This window comes from Macrobrachium nipponense, chromosome 27 (genome assembly GCF_015104395.2).
Source record: "Macrobrachium nipponense isolate FS-2020 chromosome 27, ASM1510439v2, whole genome shotgun sequence".
In the NCBI taxonomy this organism is placed as follows: Eukaryota; Metazoa; Arthropoda; class Malacostraca; order Decapoda; family Palaemonidae; genus Macrobrachium; species Macrobrachium nipponense.
This window is the reverse complement of record NC_087216.1, coordinates 30,902,768-30,924,975: the sequence shown is the minus strand read 5'-3', so window position 1 is coordinate 30,924,975 and position 22,208 is coordinate 30,902,768. Positions and strand designations below refer to the sequence as shown.

The window sequence follows — 22,208 nt, the reverse complement described above, 5'->3', positions numbered from 1 at the left end:
ACAGGAAAGCAAGAAGAAATAGAACCAGTATGGGTCACCAAAGAAATAAAGAAAGAAATAAGCCAAAGAAGGATATATAACAAATTAAAAAGGAAAACCACAAGAATAGAAGAAAAAGATACTATGAAGAAGTATATCTTAAACAAAAACAAAAAGTACAGATAATAATAAAGAAAGCCTATGAAGAATATGAAGAAAAGGTTAGAAATGAGATAATGAATGATAAAAACAGACACAGGAAAATCTGGGAATATATAGACATGCTGAGAGGAAAGACCACATCAGGAAAAGAATGGATAAGAATATTCGATGAAAATAAGCAGGGATAAAGGACGAACAAGGAAAAGAGCTGATAAAATTCTGGGAAACAATATACCAAAAAGAAAAGAAAACAAATAGGAGATATGGAGTGAAAGCAAGAAAGAACAATATAACATGACTGGAAGAAATAGTGAAAAGATTAGGACAGCAGATGAAATACCATATATCTTTAAGAGAACACATGCATGGAGTGTATGGTCTAACAGACACAGAGATTATACCTTTGGAAGAAATCAACATAACAGACGAAGATGTAAAAAATCAACTCGAGAAAATGAAGGTAAATAAAGCACCAGGGCCAGATGGAATGAAGCCAGTTCTGTTCAAACTACTCTTACAAAGTAACAACCTTCAAAAAAGAATTGGTAGAATGTTCAAACAGCATACTGAAGGGCAGGAAAATGCAGCAGAAGCTGGTTTTAGTAAAAACAACACTTACGCCAAGAAAAAACAATCCCAACAGTTCAAAGAGATTAGGCCAATTGCTACAACAAATGCATCATATAAAATTTTCATGGGATCCTGAATACCAAAACAAAATAGAAAAGCATGTTAGAAATATAGGAAAAATGAATGAACTGCAATCAGGCTTTACCGCACAAAGGAGGGGAATCGATAATTTATATATTGTACAATACTGCATACAAGAAACGTACAGAAGAAAGGGACCCATTTATTTGTAGTATCAAAAGACTTCCAAAAAGCATTTGACTCAGTTAATAGAAAAAAGCTCATTGAGGTCATGATGAAATATAGGCTGCATGCAGAAGTAATAAATGCAGTTGCAAAGATGTATACAAATGATGTAACAAGACTATGCCTTAACAATATAGAACAAAAAGAGCTAAATGTAACTAATGGAATAAGACAGAGATGCAATGGCTCAACCATATTCTTTCTACTAATAACGTACCTGATAATAGAAAAATTAGAAAATACAACAGAAGGTTTTTAGAATGAAGTAAATAAGGATAGTGGCACTATTATATGCAGACGACGGATTAATACTAGGACACACACTAGAAGAAATAACAAAATCAATAAAAACCCTCATGGAAATCGCAAGTGAATGTGACCTAAACATAAACAAGGACAAGAGTAATATACTAATATACAACGACTGGTACAGTATCGATGATGTGGAGAATATGGAGCACATAGAAGGAATAAAAATAGTTAAGAATATTAAATACCCAGGAGTGGCAATCAACAACATGAAAGACTACTTCAGAGGACAGATAAAAAGGGCCCAAATTAAAGCAAAGCAGATGGCAACTATGGCTAATGCAGTCATCAATAAAAGCTGTAGCAGAGTAAAAATAGGAAAACTGTACTGGAAAGGATTAGCGATGCCATCATTCATGTATGCAATGGAAGTCATGAAACTTGACAAGAAAACTATAAGTATATAGAACAATTTTGAAAGCGCCAAGTTACACAGCAAGTTGTGCGTTAAGATCTGAAATAGGGGCCTCTTCCTGCCACTCAAGAGATATCAAGAATAAACTATTCTACTTGAAACATACACTGAAGAGTGGTGGAAATAGGCCCCTATTTGAGATAACCAAGGATCAGTATGAAAAACAAAACCCCTAGCTAATGCAAGTAAAAGAATATATGAAAGAGCTAAACATAAATTTAAGTACAATTGAAGAGAATTTTTAAACAATTAGGAGAGAAAAGCATGTCAGAATAAATGAATGAAAAGTCAACGTTAAGAATCTACAGAAAATAGAAGAGAAGAAATCTGGTATGACAACACGGAAAAAAAAAAACACAATGCTGATCAGCAGGGCCAGACTAGGTATACTAGGATTAAATGATAGAAATAGGATAAAAGGAGAAGATATAAATTGTTTATGTTGTGAGGAACAAAATGAAAATTTAGAACATTTCTTACTTTACTGTCCAGCATACAATGAGATTAGAAATAGATATAGTTTTATGCAGCAACCATATCGAGAAAATAAAGAGGAATTAGTAGCAAATATACTCTTATTGGTAGATCTACTGGGGGAGGAAGTGGAGAATAGGAAAGATTTTCTAAAAGAAATGTTGTGGTATTTCAGAGAGAACAAACACAAACAAAGGAGGAATAAAACAAGCAAGGGAGCCGTTTCAAAGACAAATTCCACCTTTTACTACTACTACTACAATCTGACGTCATCTAGAAGAAGAAGAAGAAATGGTGCTGCTGATAAATAACCCGTATATATTTATTTAAGGTGTGTGTCGCGACGTGGAGACGGACGAAATATGAGGCCATTTTAAGGTTTAACAGTTCCATTCATCGTCCAGTTTATAGATGATACCAAATAGTAGTATTCGCCAAATAACTTAACCCTAAAGGAGCAACCTCCCCTTAGGGTAGCTGGATTGTCGTGGGTTAGGTACTACCTACTACTAAGCTGCCACGTGCCCTGACCCGATTTTAATTGATTTTTGCCTGATAATGGCGATGTCTTGTCTATTTCTGTCTAATTCCTTATTTATTTGACATTTCCCGTCTATTTCGACCGTTAGATTCGCCCCCTCTTGAGAGGACCTGAGGGGGGGGGGGGGCTAGACCCTAGAGAACGTGGCGTCGATAGTAGGCTAGGTGCCGTCCACTCGATGTATTACCTATTGCTCTATTAATACCTCTTTTGTTCTCGTTAATGTGACTACCTAATTCATTAACCTAATATGGTATTCACTGACTACTATCTTACGGAGCGAACAGGCTAGGCTAGGGTAGGCTAGAGTACTTAACCCTAGGGTAGCGGCCGGGATATCGATACTGTCCATTCATCATAAATTTCTGGAGATAATTTTTTAATTCTAAAGAATAGTTCCGCACGGACTGCGAGGAACGTAACTGCGAATACTACGACGTCCACTAGGGATTGGGGCGTCCAATGTATTTCGCCGTGTTTAGTACTGGCCCCTGGGTGTTAATTACAGCCGTCCAAATCAATATTACTTAAAATTCTTGTTCAGAAGGTAAAACTGCATAGAAAAACCGCAACTGCCGTAGTCAAGGCTGCCGCGGAATACTAGTAATATAGATCTACCGATAATTTATCCAAGCTTCTGTTAACGACTAGGCTAGGCTAGTGTACTGTAAATGACCGAGCGGCGACGTAGCGACTACCGATCTTGGAATGCGGCCACCTTCCCGTAAAAGTATACAGGCAGTCCCCGGGTTACGACGGGGGTTCCATTCTTGAGACGTGCTGTAAGTCGAAAATCGTCGTAAGCCAGAACATCATGAAAAATCCTTAAAAAACCTTACTTTTAACGCTTTGGGTGCATTGAAAACTATGTAAACTGCATTCTTATTGCATTTTTCATCAAAAAACCCCCTCAAATATTGATTATTTTGCATTTTTGGTGTCATAATTCTTCTGCCAGATGAGCGTTGTAGGCATCGTAACCCTGGAAATAATTTCTGATGAATATAATTGAAAAGCGCCTTAACCTCGGAATGTCGCAAGCTGAACCCTTCGTAACCTGGGGACTGCCTGTATACTCGATTTCGCTGCCATCAGCATCAGTCAAGAGTTGTGGCCCATCCTAGGCAGGTCATACTGAGGACTCTCCTAAATTTATGAAAGCAATGGCAAAATTCAAGTGCTTTTTTGGAAGAAGTGGCCGCATTCCGAGAGAGGTGACTGCTATGTTGCTGCTCAGTCATTTGCCCTAGTTACCTTAAGCGCTGTTGACCGAAAAATCAACATAATTTATTCATTGTACATTTTGATTATTATTCTACCATTTATGTAGCTACAGACGCCACCCTACTTTCAACATATAACTGGCAATCATTCAGAGATACAGGATCGCAAATGTTAATCTTGTTCAGAGCGCTCGCCTGTGCCACCCGTATGTTCAGATTGTTTGTATGTACAGTGTATTGTGTTTTGGATGAAAAAATGTACAGTAACCAACTTACAAACAATTCAACATACCTATAATTCATTATTCAAACTGCCTTCCAGAGCATTGTAACTCGTTTATAAGTAGGTGGTGTTTGTAATGTATTTTTTAAATGTTCTCTCATCAGCTTGAATTACGTATTATTCTTCCTTAACATCCCATCCAAAACAAATAGCCTAAGCTGAGCTTGGGTAGTTAACTAGGTGGTTACCCTAGTAACAAAGATATTAGTACTGTCCATTCATTGTAAATTTAAGTTATGATGTATATATTTCAGTGCCGTTTCTCATTATTGGAGTGTTTGGTATGGTCTCAGGTCTCTGTAAATGCTCAATGCAAAAATCATGCTGTTATCTGTCGCAAATTGCAGTTACCGAGATGTCTACCATCTTTGCTCCAAGTTCCAAAATTCATACCAATAGGACTGGTACTAAACATGGAGTTTGTGAGTTGACCAGGTACATCCTATTCTTAACTTCCATCTTCCAAAAGTAGCATTTTATTATACCCATATCTAAGACTTTTACGAGATATTTTCTTTTCTCAGGTACTGTACTGAATTCACATTATGTCCGGAGATTCCCAGGACCAGGAATTGCAAGACATTGCTGGTACTATTTACGGTAAGCCACCTGTAGATTTTGTAGACCACTTCAACAGCATTTAGCTACTAAAAGTTTAAGGTGAATATTCTGTGAAGAACAAAAACATAGGGTAAATAACCGCAGACGATCCATCGTCATCGCGCTGGCCAGGCCTTATTCACTCGATATTTAATTGATGAAACAAGAATACAATTACAACTTTAAGCATACCATTCAAAAGATTGAAGTTTTGTCAACATAATGTGATATATGAAAGCCCCATACGAACTAAAATAAGCATGTGAGCTCTTCGTAAAATATGTTTTCAAGGGAGTTTTGAAATCCAATATGGCGGCAATCATGTGGCTGGCTGGTCTAACCACGGACAATCCACCATCTTTCCCAGCCTTCCCAGCACTCACTTGAACAATGTTAGCGTATATATGTAACGTTTATTGATCTTACTCAAGATTGCAGTTGTAATCAGCACAATAAAACAACATTTTGTTGCCTATATTAGTGAAAGTTGTTATTCCCGGGGTCATGGTTTGAACTGAATTCATTTTTACCTTGTAATCAGTGGTTTTATCCTTACTGCCAACACAACTGAAACTCCACAGTGCTTATTTGATTGTAATTGTATACACATTTTGGTCTTAATTCACTCCAAATTGCACTTGAACCATGTTGCTGTTCCTGGTTCCTAAGCACTCACTCCACAAACACAGTTACGAGCAGCAGACAACGACACTGTTTATGAGGTGCAAAGCTTTATTCCCTTAATTGTTTACTTTACTCATTATTTAGTTTAACTTTACTTCAAAATGCTTATTTATTTCACGTCTGTTATCCCTTTTTTGCAATCAAATTAACCCCGAAAAATTACAAATATTTCTGATGTATACTTACGAGCAGACGACGCAACGAAAAATGACTCATCATTGCCAATCTAGTGGAGCTTCACACATACGCCGATCATTTACAAATTGTTTGCATGAATTCCAGTTGTCATAGTAATGCAGTAATGATAAAATTGCTGTAATATGTATAGTATATACTACAAATAGATACGCTAATTTCACTGATTTCCCCGGTTTTGTGTAAGTCTATACCCAGTTTGGAGGGTAAACACTAAACACATACCAATTGACAACACTGAAAAACAATTGAAGAGCGCAAAACGCCGCAAAGAATGCAGTAGTCCTCTTGGATAAGTACTGGTTAGAGGTCGGGTTTACGATTGTTGTGATGAAAGTGCCCCAGCGTCTATGGGTACAAGTGGTGTGTGGATTTAGCACAGGAAATGGGAAGTTTGTTGACACAAGCGACTCCGCAAACATTGAGATGGCGTCAATCTTCTGAACTTTTTGAGTCGTAAGTAAAAATTTCGAAAGCCTTTTGGGGTAGTGTGCACTGCGTTGGCCACACTTTTCATTACCCTCTGTTTAAATCTTAAAATATGGCCTTAATTTCTAACTTTGGAGAAAATACTTACTACGTAAGGAGAGTAGAGGTCTTGTGCTCCTGCTATCACCACCAACAACTCATGACTGATGACCATCTCTGGTGTCAGGACATGTTAAAGTACTTTTTCGGAGGGTGGCCAAAACTGTGGTAGTCGGTGAGTTGGCCAGTCCACTCGGTTGTTTACCCTATTTAAAATTATCAGCTTGTGTACGAGCCATAATATTTTTCAGAAAACTGTTGACTAATTTTAGCAAATATTATGATCATCATCTTGTTAAGAAGCCTTTTCCCGACATGCTCTTGAAGCATTACATTCTCAATTTGGTTTCGATTTGACGTCAGGACTCAGTAGTCAACTTTCTGCTGTGTCCCACGGAAAGACAAACTCTAACTTTCCTGTTTTTCCATCTCTGCAGATATACTACGGCTGATCAGGGACCCAGAGAAAGATGCAACCCTAGAAGATTTGCAGGTCATTCGCGAGGAAGGAATCGTGGTCAGACTTCATTCTTAGCCTCATGTTGTGGTCATTCTTGAGCATAATGGAAGTGTTTATAGCATACTTTCGTAAATTAACCGAAATCTCGTGCTGTTATTCTCAAGAATTACAATACTTAAAGATCTGTTCCCAGTGTCAACCCAACTTAACAATCCCCAAACTATCTTTTAAGCTGAAGTAGTACTGTAGTCCAGTAGTACGACATTTAAGAGTAGAACATTGTTCCAGAAACCTACTAAATTACCGCCCTCTTTCTGCAGGTCTCAAAGTTCAACGAAGACAAGTACCTGATCAGGATAGAGTTCGTGCCAACCGTTCCACACTGTTCCCTGGCGACGTTGATCGGGCTTTGCATACGCGTCAAACTTGGCCGAACTCTTCCGTATTCCTACAAGCTGGACATTTCCTTGGCTCCAGGCAGCCATAGCACAGAGGAAGATGGTTGGTATATCTTCTGTTTCATGTTTCATATGGCTTGATGCACTTGACTACGTCCTGGGTCTAGACAGTACATAATCTAATACGTAATACTTTATGAGAATAGTTTGTTCCAACACGTAATACAAACCCTCGGTCCTTTACATAAGGAATTACTATTTAGTGCCAGCTAGACCGGTCGTAAGATTTACTAACAAGGTAGTTCGGCTCTAACTGCTTGTCCGATGGTCGGGAGTCCCGCCCGACTGGAGGTAAACATATCACTTTACTTTCGACTGCCGTCAGGTGAAGACGTGTGCTTGCCTCTCTGCTCGCCTCTGTCGTGAGATTTTGTTGATGAACAACTTTAAAGCTGCTTACTTCTGCCTTTTCCTTTGTAAAATACTTAGTGTATGTGGAACTGTAAGTACTTTATTCATTATTTTTGTTATTTTTCTGTGGAATTGCATCGCTGGAGACCATGCAGTCCCACGAAGTGGAGAAGCCCCCTTGCCCCCCACCCAACCGGAGAGTGTGCCCTGGAGTAGGAGGCCGCAAGTGTGGGGCATTCCGGTCCAGCGATGCTGTGGACCCTCATCCTTTGTGTACTCAGTGCCGAGGGCGCGAAAGCTCTCGGGCTGTACCCTGTGATTTTTGTGTCTCCTGGTCGGAGGAACAGTGGGAGTTGTATGAGAAGAGGAGGAAATCACATAAAGTCGCCAAGGTGTCGTCAGAAAGCTCTCCCTTGACACCTCTGGTGACAGACACGTCATCTTCCTTTCTCCCTCCTAGCCAACTCCCATGGATGGCTCTCTCCCCTTCGGGGGATGTATCCAGCTCCGCCTCTTTGCTCGATTGTCGAGCGCAGAGGAAGGAGCGTGACACCCCGACCTGGAGTTGTACTCGGGGTCTTCTGTCTGTTCAGGGTGGGATCTTTCCCTCTTTGAGCGAACAGGAACCCCCCCTATTAACCGAACTGTTGCTTCCCCAGGTGTGTCTGCCTCCGCGGGTGGAGATCTTCAGCAGGTGTGGCGATCGCTGAATCTTCCGGGCACTCCGAGTATCCAGGGCCTGATCCAACACCTGGCTGTGGCCCCAGTTACTCACGGGGTTGTGACGATGACTACCACCACAGTCTCTACACCAGGGTATGCTGCACCGCCGCACCTGGTGTATACACAGCATATTACGATGGTAACCCCTTTGGCCGCAGTACAAGCCCCGCTGTCGTACATGCCGAGGAAGGAGATGGTTCCTCCGCCGCCTGGGTTTGCTGTCCTTGCCCCGCCCCCTGACTTGGAGTGCCCAAAGAGCTCCCCTCTAGACCGTCCTCTGGTAGCCGTTGCTGTGCCTCTGCCCCAGCTCTGCCCTGGATGGAGTACCTGTCGGTTGTCCCGAGGAAGCTGGCGAAGAAGTAGTCCAGGAAAAAGAGGAAGGTGTCGTCGTCTTCTCCGTCGTCTTCTTTGTCGTCGTCTTCTGCCGCTTCTTCCCCTTCGACTTCCAAGGTCCCCCAATCTAGGAAGAAGAGGGTGGCCTCGCCCCCCCCAACCCAAAGAAGTCTTGCACTGAGACTTCTAAGGGTCTGTTCCGCTCCGACGGGACAGGTGCGTCTTCCGCTGGTTGGTCCTTCCGTTCCTCCGGGAACGGTGCCTGTCTCTCCCCCAGGGAAGAAGAAGACAGGGACCGTAGGGGTACCGGCTACCGCTGGTACCTCTGCTCCCGGCTACAGAAGTTCCGCCTCCGGACCGGGAACAGTCTCGGCCGCTCGCTCGCGAGCGCCGCCGAGTGTACGGTCACCTACAGGTGACTGTGCGGCCTAGGTCCAGACCGTTGAGCATGCTCACCGTCAGGACCCAGGTACGGAGTGGAAGGCTGGCAAGAGTCGCTCAGGTGACTCTCGCCAGGCTGGCGATCGCTCTTGTGGCAATCTCCCTGTTCCCAGGGTTGACGTGACGGTCCCACCTGACCATTCACGTGTCGAGGCTAGGAAGAGGTCTCTCCGGTCTGGACCTGGTACCGTGGCACGTCGAGAGGACGGTGCTCACTCTCACCGCGTCAGTGGCCACTACCAGTCACCTGACCATCACTCCCACCCGGACCGGACGGCTCGCATAACTGGTAACAGCTCTCCTGACGCACGAGACCGACGCTACCGTCCTCGGTCAAGTGCTTCTCCACACGGAGACCGCTGGTCCAGACCTGCAGCTCGATCGCTACCACGGGTTGGTGATTGCTTGCAGTCCTCCCAGCCCACCGGCTCTGCTGGTAGGCAGGGCAGGAGTGTCAGGTCTTCCTCACCTGTCACTTCAACCTACTTGGGCTACATCGGGTGGAGCGAGGCGAGCAGGGGTGACCGTGAGGGAAGGATCGGTGGTTACTCCCTCTGACCCTCCGTCGAGGTTAGAGTCGTTCTGGGGACCCAAGAAGGAACCCAGAGCAATGGTGGTTTTACCCCGGTCCATCTTGGCCGATGGTGTGCTGGACCAGGTGAACACTCTCGTCTCTGGACAGGAGGATTCACTCAGGTCCAGCAGGTTGGACAAGCTGCTTCCCCCTCCTCTGCCTTGCCAGCGGCATTTCTACGTGCCTTCAGTAGACCCGTTGCCGACAAAGCAGGTTGATCCGGAGATAGCTAGGCTAACTCCGGGAGTGCCTCTTCACCTGCTGTTTGAGAACCTCTGGTTCTCACAGCAAGAGGCATCGGCCCTGGAAGCGACTGCCATGGCAGCTTTCCAGGCCGGATCTGTGGTCCCTCACAGTATCCAGAGTCGCAGCCTCCTGGGGAGCTATCGTTCCCGAGGAAGACTCAGCGTTCGGTAGACTGCCAGTCTGGAGGTAGGGCCATCTCCTACCTCGCCCACCAGACGGCCAACCTGGTCCTGAGACGACGGGACTCAGTCCTGGCTCGGGTAATCAGAGCGGCCGGTCGAGAGGTAACACTAGGTCTACGTAACGGACCGTTGCTGGGTTCCTCCTCTCTCTTCCCCAGAGAGATGGTGGACGCTGCGGTGGAAAAGCGGAGAACTGAGGACAGTGACCGCCTAGTACACCAGGTAGTCTCAAAGACTTATGGGCAGTCTCGAGCAACTGCGTCCAAGCCTCGGAGCTTGGCTAGCTCTTCCTCCACTACCAAGACGCTAGCACCATCGAGGTCAGCGCAAGGAAAGACCCAGCCTTCCTCTTTCGCTTCTTTGCCAGGCTCGGTGAAGGGGTCTAATCCTGGTTTTGTCTTACTTGAGACAAATCTAGCTAGCTTAGGCTGTATAAGGCTGCCTAATCTTGGTCAGGTGACATAGGGGCTAAGAGTAAGCTAGGAGGGTCAGATACCGAACGACCACCTGGCCTCTATATACCGTAGCCCGACCACCTTCCCCGAAAAAAAGTACTTTTAACCTGTCCTGTAACCCCAGGATAGACGTCAGTCAAGAGCCAGCAGCAGCGTCCGTGGAAGCAACACCTCGAGACCTTAAGGGCTATACCACTTTCGCGAAGCCTCTTCTGGCAACACTGCTACTTATCAACCAGACCGACCCACCATTGGCTTGTCCAGACTGCTCTAGTCTATTTATCCGCCTTGGCTTCCTTCTCAGTCAAGACGAAACTAATCTAACTGCTTAATCCAAACCTAACCTAACCTACATGAAGCATACTAACCTTCATACTTACCTTGAGGAATCCCAAACGCTTAAGTCTGAAAAAGACATTACAAGCTTTCTAGTTATAAGAATGTACAGATAGTTTTTATTCTCAGTTTTCTGCATTGAAAGATTATGCTGAGGGAACTCACAGATGATTCATCTCCTCCTGTCCCTTGGTAGTAGTGGCTTAGGTACACAGTCTCTGCTGGGTAGATGATCCCAGCTTAGCTAATCCAACTGCTTTGTAACTTTTCCTTCATTATCCATTATGACTCACTCTTTGAGCAGCCCTGTCATTGTAGGGATCTCACAATCTGTGACCTTCCCTGATGGGTCTGAAGCACAATGTGGACATTTTGACTGTTTTTACAATTAATGAGGCTCTTAGGAGGAGTTTTTGCACCCGGTGTTTCTGCCTCTGGCGTAACTTCTTACATGTCTTGGGAAAATGGCTTCTGATTCTTGAAGAAGTCCTTCCTTCTTGTAGTGCTTTGCAATGGCCCTGCAGGTCTTGTGTAAAAAGCCTGGGGTTTTAGTAGCTCTGGTCTTCTCAGTGAAATGGCAGTTCATGCTAGTTATAATAAATTTTTCTTTGCTAGCACCACTTTCTTGTAGCTTAGGTGCAGACAAGCAATATATAGATTGAGTCTCCTCGCTGCTTGAGACAGCAGCTACGGGAGAATTATTATCTTCTTTTCAGTTGTCTGTTTTGTATCTGGACTTTCAGACACTGGAATTTTGGCTAGTATAAGTAATAGGTTTTTATGTAACATATTTTCTTAAATGTAAAATATGTTTTTAATAACTGCACACTGCTCCAAGTTCCAACCTTAGATTAAAAGGAAAGAGGAAGTCGTGCGTTTGGAACTTCTGCAGGAGTTCAAGTGAAGGTGTAATACAGCATTTCCCTAATTCTATTCTATTCTTGCATTTTAATTCTTTTTTTATCCATTTGTTAATTTATTTATTTTGTTTCTTTTTTTAACAAAAGGTATCTCTTCTTTCTGTACATATTTCCTTTTACCTCATCTTACTTCTTCCTAATGAGCATAATAATGTTTGGAAGTTTAAATCTCAAGTCAGTGGCCCCTTTGGTGGACTTCTTGTTCCATATGAATAGGTTTCTTCATCTGAATAATAATAATAATAATAATAATAATAATAATAATAATAATAATAATAATAATAATAATGTAAGGAAGGAAACTGAAGGAATGATAACAGCGGCACAAGATCAGGGCCCTAAGAACAGATATGTTCAAAGTACGATAGACGGAAATAACATCTCTCCCATATGTAGGAAGTGCAATACGAAAAATATGACCATAAACCACATAGCAAGTGAATTGCCCGGCACTTGCACAGAACCAGTACCAAAAACAAAGAGGCATGATTCAGTGGCAAAAAAAAAGCCCTCCACTGGAGCCTGTGCAAGAAACATCAGGGCTACCTTGCAGTAATAAGTGGTACGAGCACCACCTGAGGGAGTGATAGAAAACGATCAGGCAAACCGATCCTCTGGGACTATGGTATCAGAACGGATAGGGTGATACGTGCAAATAGACCAGACGTGACGTGACTGACAAAGTCAAGAAGAAAGTATCACTCATTGATGTCGCAATACCATTAGGACACCAGAGTTGAAGAAGAGAAAGAGAGGGAAAAAATTGATAAGTATCAAGATCTGAGAAAATAGAAATAAGAAGGATATGGGATTATGCCAGTGGTAAATCGTACCCATAATCATAGGAGCACTAGGCACGATCCCAAGCAGATACCCTGAAAAAAAGGCTGAATCTAGAAAAAAACTCATGAGGCTGCGGAATAGTAGCTCCAGGTCTCATGCAGAGAGTGTGATAACCTAGAAACGGCAACACATAGTAAGAAAAGTGATGGAACTCCTAAGGAGGAACATGGATCTTGCAACCCGGAACCCCACACTATAAATACCACCCAGTCGAATTGGAGGACTGTGATAGAGCATAATAATAATAATAATAATAATAATAATAATAACAATACTAATACATTCACTAAAGGAAAAAGTCATAGAATGAGAGGCCATTATTACTTAGAAGGTTTTGCAGTGCTCCATTATTTCCACCCAGCAGCTTATTGGAATTTGGTAGTCGTCAGTAAATTGTGATCAGTATTGTAATGTAGTTTGGCAAGACTAAAATGTGAACGTAGTGCTACTACTGGTGCATAACTGCTTTTCATATAGGGTTGGATAAAGGGTTGTTATTATTATTAATAGGTGTTAGTTTTTCCAGACCTCTGAGTCTCAAGTAGACTCTTCTCGGGCTGGTTCTCAGGGATCAATCCTGAGAAAAAAAAAAAAAAAAAAAAAAAAAAAAAAAAATTAGACTTTATTTGAGAAACCCGTCTTATTTAAAAAATTTATGATTTTATTAATTGAAAAATCCCTGCTTTCCGCAAGAATATTTTTCATTTCCGAACTCCGCAGATAAATAGATCTTTGCTGGGTCCAATTTGGGCACTCAACAAGCAAATGCTGTACTGTCATGGGTGTTTGACATCTGTTACATTTCACTGGGTCAGCATGTGGTGTTGACATCAAGTGACCATGTGAGAATCTTGTGTGTCCTATACGTAGCCTTGCTAGGATCACCTCTTTTGCTCTTTCCTCCTGTGAGGATGTCCTCCATGCATAGACTTCAGTTTTTATATTTTTAAGTTTATTTGTTGTTGGCACCGAGGCCCATTCTTCTTTCCAATCCTGGTAAATTAATGTTTTAACTGATTTTACCCAGTCTGACACTGGGGCATATGAAATTGTTGGAGGGATAGTGCAGGCTAATTTGGCAGCAGAGTCTGCATATTCATTTCCTTTTATTCCCACGTGTGCTGGGATCCAACATATTTCCATTGATATTCCTGATTGGAGTTGATGAATTTTTATTTGAATTTCCTGTACTATTTGGTTTCCTGGTTTATACTGTCTTATTGCATCTATAGCGCTACGTGAGTCACTGAAAATAACAGAGACACTTGCTTTTGCCTCAGATATCATATCTAGAGCCATCTGTATGGCTGTGACTTCAGCAGTAAATACTGATGATATTGAAGGTAGGCTTTTTTTACTTAACATATTTTTTGAATATTGCAGATGCTCCTACTCCAACATTATTTTTGGAGCCGTCTGTATATATCATAAATTTGTCGCCTTTTCTTCTAATGTGCTCCAAAGCATGTTGGCGGTACATTTCCGTACTTGTCATTTGTTTTTTGTGTAGTAAGACAGGAGGTACATATCTTTACTCTATTTAAAATCCATGGTGGTGGCAATTCCATTGGTGGGTGAAAATTGATTCATATTATGTATTTTAATGTAGACACTTACCTGGCAGGTATATATATAGCTATATTCTCTGTTCCACCTGGCAGAAATTTTCAAACTCGCGCAATCGCTAGTAACCTATTAGTAGTTCAGGCAACCACCACCGTTCCGACCGTGGCGCTAGCGCTAGGAACCGTTCCCAATTGGGCCAGATTTTCTCTGCCATCCGAACCAGCAACATTGTTTGGTGTTTTCCCTGCTAGAATTTTCATTCTCGTTGCTGACTGATCTTGGATTTTGGTATTGTAACTCGGAAACGTTAGCTTGGCATTCGCTTTGGATTGTTCTTTAAGATGTCTGACTCTGGAAGTATGTTTAGAGTGTGTGTAAAAGAGGGTGTAAGGTAAGATTGCCGAAAGCTTCGGTCGACCCTCATACCGTTTGTAAGAAGTGTAGGGAGAATGTGTGTACTTGGGAGAATAGATGCATTGAATGTGAGAATTTATCAGAGAAGGAATGGAAGGTCTTTATGAAATATGTTGAGAGACTTGAGAAAGATCGTGTAAGGAGATCTGTTTCTCGTAGTGAGAAGTCATATTCTTCGAGTAAAGGAGTGACTGTATTTCCTCTCCAGCTCCTTCTAATGTAGAATTGGTAGTTCCTCTCCCCAGGTATCTCCTGTGCCCGCTGCTGTATGCGGAGGAGACGAACGTACAAATATTGTAAAAGTGTCGCTGCCCTTGGCGTCCATGGGCGACCAGATACAGCGACTCACAGATAAAGTTAGTGCTTTCGATGTCAGTGAAAGTGTAGTGGAGGGGGCGTCTGATCGTCTCTCTCGTGCTCCTAGACCTAGACCTCTGTCAAGCTCCCAGACCCAAAGGGAGAAGGCATGTCGACAGTCGAAGGGAGGCGAGAGAGGTTTTTGTCACGGTCAGGCGTCCCTTCGAACAGTCCTGTTGCAAGTTCCAGCTGTTGCAGTTCGCCGCAGAAGGCGTAACTGGGAAGTGTGCGTCCCTCGGAAGGTTCGACTTCCGACGAGAACGTCGGTATGCAGTGGTGTCTCGCCCACTCAAGAGGGACGTTCAGGACGTCAACGGCTCTCGAGAGACAGGCGCAAGACAGTGAGGCTTGGAGTAGTCCTGAGTGTTGTCATCCTCGGAAGACGGGGACGCAGTCCCGATCAAGAGGAAAAAGGATTTTTTCGTACTAGAGAGGACGCAGGACGCACTGGTGATATACGTCCGTCTAGGCATGGTATTTCCATGGGAGAATCGCCTCCATCTTCTTATGTATCCTCCCCTCGTATTTTCTCCGTCGGGTAGAGTAGCAGGATCGCTCTCCGTTAGGTCGCAGTCCAGCTCGTAATCCTCATCCTTCGTCGTCTACCATGCAGGAGGATAGTACGAAGCATTTCTTACGGGAATGCAGTCCAAGTTGGCAGTACTGGTGAAGTCTTGGGATGCTACTGAACAACCATCTTCGAGGCGTAAGGACGATTTCCTTCCCATTAAGTCTTCTAAAAGGGAAGACAAGGACGCGTTCGCCGAGGACGCAGGGCGAACTGGCGCTAGGAGGAAAATAGTTTCCGAAGAAGCAGGACGCAACGTCAGGACGCGGGACCAATGGTGGACGCAGGACGCAGGCGACAGGAAGCAGGCGTTTCTACGATGGACGCAGGACGCAGGCGGCAGGACATCGAGAGGCGGCAGGACGCCGACGCCTCGGTAGCCGCAGGACGCAGGCGGCACGACATCGAGAGGCGGCAGGACGCCGAGGCCTCGGTAGCCGCAGGACGCAGGCGGCAGGACGCTAGTCCGTCAACGAAGCGTCAATACGACGACGACTTAGAAGACATTTCTTCAGCAGAAGAAGAGTTGGAAGTAATTGAAGAAAAGAATACGGAACCTTCTTCAGATTATAAGGTTCTGACTTCACGTCTTATTGCTGTTTTTGAGGGGGTGGGGAATTTAAACCGACAGCTCCGTTATCCCCCTTATCACAGTTTTCCAAGACTAGGACTCCAAAGAAGTCCTCTTCCTGAAAATGACGATGTCAATTTCGGCGAAGAAGGCCCTTCACCGGGTATGAATGACTGGATAAGGAGGAGAGAAGAAGCGGGAAAATACTCTTTTGTTTTTCCTCCAGCTAAGTTAGCTTCTAAATCAGGAGTATGGTACGCTACTGGAGAAAGTCCTAGGCCTGGGAGTACCTGCCTCCTCCCAGGGGACTTCTCCAGTATAGTAGACAGCTCACGCAGACAGGCGTTACAGTCGGCCAAGGTCTGGTGGACGTCTTCGGAATTTGACCATCTATTTAAAGGGATTTTTAGGACTTTCGAAGTCTTCAATTTCTGGATTGGTCTTTGGGAGCGCTAGCGAATTCCCTAGGAGAAGAGGATTCGCAGGACTTAGAAACAGCTAAGAGCATTATGTCCTGCATGGATAAGGCTCTTAGAGACGGAACGAATGAGCTGCTTTGTTATTCACAGCAGGAGTGCTTAAGAAGAGATCGCTGTTGTGTTCGTTCGCCTCAAAAGGAGTTTTCTAACTCTCAGAAATCGGAGTTACTGTTCTCGCCCCTTTTCGAAACAGCTGTTTCCTTCAAGGTGATTAGGGATATAGCTCTATCCCTTTCGCAGAAAGCCACTCAAGATCTTCTTCCGTCTTCAGTTAAGAGTTCTTACCAACAAGTTGGTGAAGAAGACGCCAAAGGATACTAGACCGTCGCAACAGCCCTTTCTTTCGAGAAGAACATTCGCTCGACCCGCCTTTAGGGATAAGAGAGTACCCGCGAAAAGAGGAGCCAAGACCCCCTCTAAAGAATGAGAAACTCAGTCCTCCAGACGACAGTGGGAGCCAGACTTCAAGGTTTTTGGGAAGTTTGGCAAGAAATGGAAGGCAGATCCCTGGGCTGTCACGTAGCTCGGGAAGGATACAAGATTCCTTTCTTGAAAAGACCTCTCTCGAACATCTCCGAGAGCCCTCGGGGCAATTACAACGATTTAGAGAAGAAAGCGGCTCTGTGGGAGCAAGTAGCTTCCATGCTAGAGGAAAGGAGCAATAGAAACTGTTTTCTGGATCACGAATCTCCGGGATTTTACAACGTCTGTTCCTGGTTGCAAAGTCCTCGGGAGGTTGGAGGCCAGTGCTGGACGTAAGTCAACTGAATCTTTTCGTAGAAAAGACCAAGTTCACTATGGAGACGACGATTCAGTACTGGCAGCGGTACGTCCCAGGGGACTGGATGGCGACTCTGGACTTACAAGACGCATACTTTCATATTCCGATTCATCCAGGAAGCAGGAAGTATCTAAGGTTTGTGATTCAGACAGGGTCGGTTTTCAGTTCAAGGCCCTATGCTTCGGCCTTTGCACAGCCCCTCAAGTGTTCACGAGGATGATGTCCAATGTGGCGAGATGGTTACATTTAAGAGGGATCAGAGTGTCTTTGTATCTGGACGACTGGTTGATAAGATCCCAGTCAAGAAGTCAATGTCTGGAGGACGTGAGTCAAACATTGGACTTAGCAAAAGACCTAGGTCTGGTAGTGAATATGGGAAAATCCCATTTGGAGCCCAACAACAAGATAGTTTATTTGGGGATTCAGATATCGGCAGTGACTTTTCGGGCTTTTCCGTCCCCCGAAAGGCAAGCCCAATGCAGTCAGAAAGGTGCAGGACTTTCTAAAGAAAGACCGATGCTCTGCAAGAGAGTGGATGAGTCTACTGGGCACACTCTCTCGCTAGAGAGGTTCATTTCTTTAGGAAGACTGCACATGAGACCTCTTCAGTTTTTCCTGAAGGATTCATGGCCAAGAAAATTGCAACCGGATTCCTTCCAGTTTCTAATTCCGGCCGAAGTAAAGGAGGAATTAAAGTGGTGGCTAACTCCAGGCAGTTAGCAAGAGGATGTCGCTTCAGCAGAAGAACCCAGACCTCGTCTTGTTTTCCGACGCGTCGGACGTGGGTTGGGGAGCGACATTAGGCCCTCAAGAGGTGTCGGGACTTTGGAACAAGACGAAACCAAGTGGCACATAAACGGAAGGAACTGTTGGCAATTTTCTTGGCTTTGAAGCACTTCAGAGAGTTGATTCGAAACAAGACAGTGCAGGTCAACTCGGACAATACCACGCTCTGGCATATATTCGAAAACAAGGGGGAACTCATTCTTTTCCCCTTTACAATCTGGCAAAAGAAATTCTGCTTTTGGGCAGAAGAGGAAAAGGTCGTGATACTCACAGGTTTATACAAGGAGAGAAAACGTGAGTGCGGACCTGTTAGCAGAAGAGAGCAACTTCTCTCGACGGAGTGGACGTTGCACATGGAGGTTTGCCAGAGCCTGTGGAAGTTGTGGGCCGTCCGGTATGGATCTGTTTGCGACAGCCAGACAAAAAGGTTACCAACATATTGCTCTCCGATTCCAGACCAGGAAGCAGTGGCGGTAGATGCATTCCTGATGGATTGGTCAAACTTAGATCTGTACGCTTTTCCTCCGTTCAAGGTGCTGGGGAAAGTGATGAAGAAGTTCAGGGAGAGCAAAGGAACGAGGATGACCTTAATAGCCCGTTTGGCCGGCCCGGCCCAAAGTTGGTTCACAGAGGTACTGGAATGGACAGTAGATACGCCAAGGACTCTCCTCTAAGAGTAGATTTACTCAGACAACCCCACTTCGACAGGTTTCACAAGAATACCCTCGCTCTGGGTCTGACTGCGTTCAGACTATCGAACGTCTGGTCAGAGCGAGGGGATATTCTAGAGAGGTGGCCAGTGCAGTGGCTAGAGCCAGAAGAACCTCCACAATCACGGTGTATCAGTCGAAGTGGGACAATTTCCGGAAGTGGTGTAAGACAAGAAAGTGTCTTCATCCAGTACCTCTGTGACCCAAATCGCAGATTTCCTTCTTTACTTGAGGACGGATTTACACTTGTCAGTTTCGACAATCAAAGTTATAAGAGTATGCTAACCTCAGTGTTTAGACACAGGGATCTAGACATCTCGAATAACTTAGATCTGAGAGATCTGATTAGGTCGTTTTGGGACGAAGAAACAATCAGAAGGCAGGCCACCTGCTTGGACCTGGATGTGGTCTTGAAGTATTTAACTTCTAGCAATTCGAGCCTGTAGAGGAATCCTCTCTGAGAGATCTTGCTAAGAAGACTTATCTTTTTAGTAGCATTGGCAACTGCTAAAAGAGTTAGTGAGCTTCAGGCCATATCGAAGAAGGTGGGATGGAGACATGGCAACGCAGTGTGTTCATTCCAAGAAGGTCTCTTGGCCAAGAATGAGGATCCAGCTAATCCTTGGCCAAGATCCTTTGAATTTTGTGGGTCTAGCTGAATTGGTCGGTAACGAGCAAGAAAGAGTTCTCTGCCAGTGAGAGTGTTGCGATGTTATATGATGAAAGAACAAGAGTTATCAGAGGGAAGTCTGATGCTCTGTGGTGTTCAGTTAAAGACCCCACTAGACCCATGACGAGAACGCTCTAGCCTTCTTCATGAGAGAGTTAATTAAAGAGGCTCATATGTTGTGTGAAGAGCAGAGCTTTGGTATTTTGAAAGTGAAGGCTCATGAAGTCAGGGCAGTGGCGACTTCATTAGCTTTTAAAAGAATTTTAGCCCTCAAGGAAATTATTGAATCCACATATTGGAGAACTAATTCAATATTTGCGTCTCATTATCTTAGGGACGTTCAGACAACCTTCGATAATTGTCAGACGCTAGGTCCATACGTGTCCTCGGGTACAGTATTGGGCAAAGGAGTTACTACCTCCATAACCTTCTTTTAAGCTAGTTGATTTTATTAGGTGATGGTGTTTGTGTTTATTGGTCGTCTGAGAAAGGGTGCGGTACTTTTCTCAGTCGTGTTAGTATTATCTGGTGATGGTGTGTGTGTAGTTCAGGTAAATGATCTGTTACTAGCTTGAATGCCGTGGCATAAGAGGCTGTAAGGATCTGTCACACATTGGTCACGTCCAGTTGTTCAGTTCCAGTCTTAGCTTCTTCAACATACAGGACACTTCCTTGTTGAGAGCTACTAAGGTTTAAGCAGGCTTAGAGGCAGGACCTATGAAGTCAGCTACCTTAGCAGGTAGGAACCTGGAGTTTTTAATAATATTTTAATAATATTTTTATACTCTAAGAATGTTGCTGTCCTTGACCCACCTCCAAATGTGTCCAATCAGCTATATATATACCTGCCAGGTAGTGTCATACATTAAAATGAAGTTTTTATGATAAAACAAAGTTTAATGTATACTTACCTGGCAGGTATATATATTTAATTCCCACCCCTCCTCCCTCAGGGGACAGGGTTCAGAGAAAATCTGGCCCAATTGGGAACGGTTTCCTAGCGCTAGCGCCACGGTAACGGGGTGGTGGTTGCCTGAACTACTAATAGGTTTACTAGCGATTGCCGCGAGTTTTGAAAATTTCTGCCAGGTGGAACAGAGAATATAGCTATATATATACCTGCCAGGTAAGTATACATTAAACTTTGTTTTATCATAAAAACTTCATGTTCATTATGTATCTAGCTCTTTTTGGGAAAGAGCTAGTACTATTACTGCTGTTACTTGATTACAGTTTTGGAAGCAGTAAGTTGCAGGAGACGATCCCGCTTGCATTGAAAGACCTCTTTGTATTGTTATTAAATTACGGTGATGTTTTAAGGGCAAAACACCTGCCTCCACCAAAAGTGAGTTTTGTTGGGGACGATCGGAAAGCTCCTGTGCACAATCGCACGCCTTCATGGTGCACTGCATCGAGAGATTTTAATGCAGATTCTGAGGCGGATGAATATATTGGACAGCAGTAATCTATTATGGATAAGACTGTTGCCTTATATATCATTAATAAAATGTCTCGCTTTGCTCCCCAATTAGTGTGTGATAACTTTTTTAATATGGCAAGGGCTTTGATGCCCTTGGCTTTAATGTATTTGATGTGCTCTTTTCATTTAAATGTTGATCAATATTACTCCTAGATACTTGATTTTTGTACAAAATTGTATTTCAGTGCTATAAAGATGCAGTTTGATTGTTTGGTTCTTCATCCACCTTTTGTCTTTGTAGAAGACGATTGCTTTTGTTTTATCAGTTGAAAATTTAAATCCAACTGAATTTGCCCAACTACATATATTGAAATGGCAGTACTGAGAACTCTCTGAGCATGTCTCAAATTACTACTCGTATAGTAAATGACAAAGTCATCAACATATAAACTGTTTTTTACACCACTTGGTAAATTTATAGTAATGTCATTGATTGCTAAAGCAAATAATGTACAGCTCAAGACACTACCTTGAGGGATGGCCATTCTTCCTTAGTTTATAGGTTACTGAGTAGGAATTTTCTACTCTTACTTGAAAAGTTCTGTTTGTTAAGAAGTTCTTAATAAGTATTGGTAAGTGGCCTCTTAGTCCCTTGGAGTGGAGTTTTTTGCATGATGTTATGTTTCCATGTTGTATCGTATGCTTTTTCTATATAAAAAAATATAGCTACTGTTAATTTCTTTTGTTCAAAGCCTTTTTTGATATGATCTTCTAAATGTGTTAAGGATCTAGGGTTGATCTGCCAGCTATTGAACCAGATTGTGTTGGTGTTAAAATGGATTCTTTGGTTATTACATACGTTTAATCGTGCATTAACCATTTTTTCCTAAGATTTTGCATAGGCAACTTGTTAGAGATATCGGTCTATAATTGGATGGATTACTTGCATCCTTTCCTGGTTTATTTATTGGAATAATTATGGCATGTTTCCATTTATCAGGAAAGACACATTTTAGCCAGATACTATTGTAAAATATAAATATATGATTTAGCTATAGGAGCTAATTTTTCTATCATTTCAAATGATATTTTATCATATCCTGGTGCAGAGGGATGACAAGAGTTGATGGCATTATCTAGTTCATCCATGTTAAAAATATAGTTATATTCCAGGTCTTCAGAGTTTCAAAATTGAGTATTATATTTTTCTTTTTGTTTTCTGATACTTTGAAAATGTGTATCTAGGCTGGAGTAAGCACTGATGTTTTCAAAATGTTTCCCAATTATGTTTGATA

At 43.2% G+C, this 22,208-nt stretch overlaps 1 long non-coding RNA gene across 2 annotated transcripts; it reads left to right on the top strand.

Annotated features, from left to right (window-relative positions):
* Positions 1 to 1,403: 1,403 nt before the first annotated feature.
* LOC135200991 (uncharacterized) lies at positions 1,404 to 7,188 on the top strand. Of its 2 annotated transcripts, none has more exons than XR_010311431.1 (3): positions 1,404 to 2,546; positions 6,707 to 6,786; positions 7,050 to 7,102. It is a non-coding gene; the product is annotated as an uncharacterized LOC135200991 (long non-coding RNA). The 2 variants fall into 2 exon arrangements; XR_010311432.1 differs by lacking the exon at positions 6,707 to 6,786 and adding an exon at positions 4,787 to 4,862 and having other exon boundaries at positions 1,407 to 2,546; positions 7,050 to 7,188.
* The last annotated feature ends 15,020 nt before the right edge of the window (positions 7,189 to 22,208 follow it).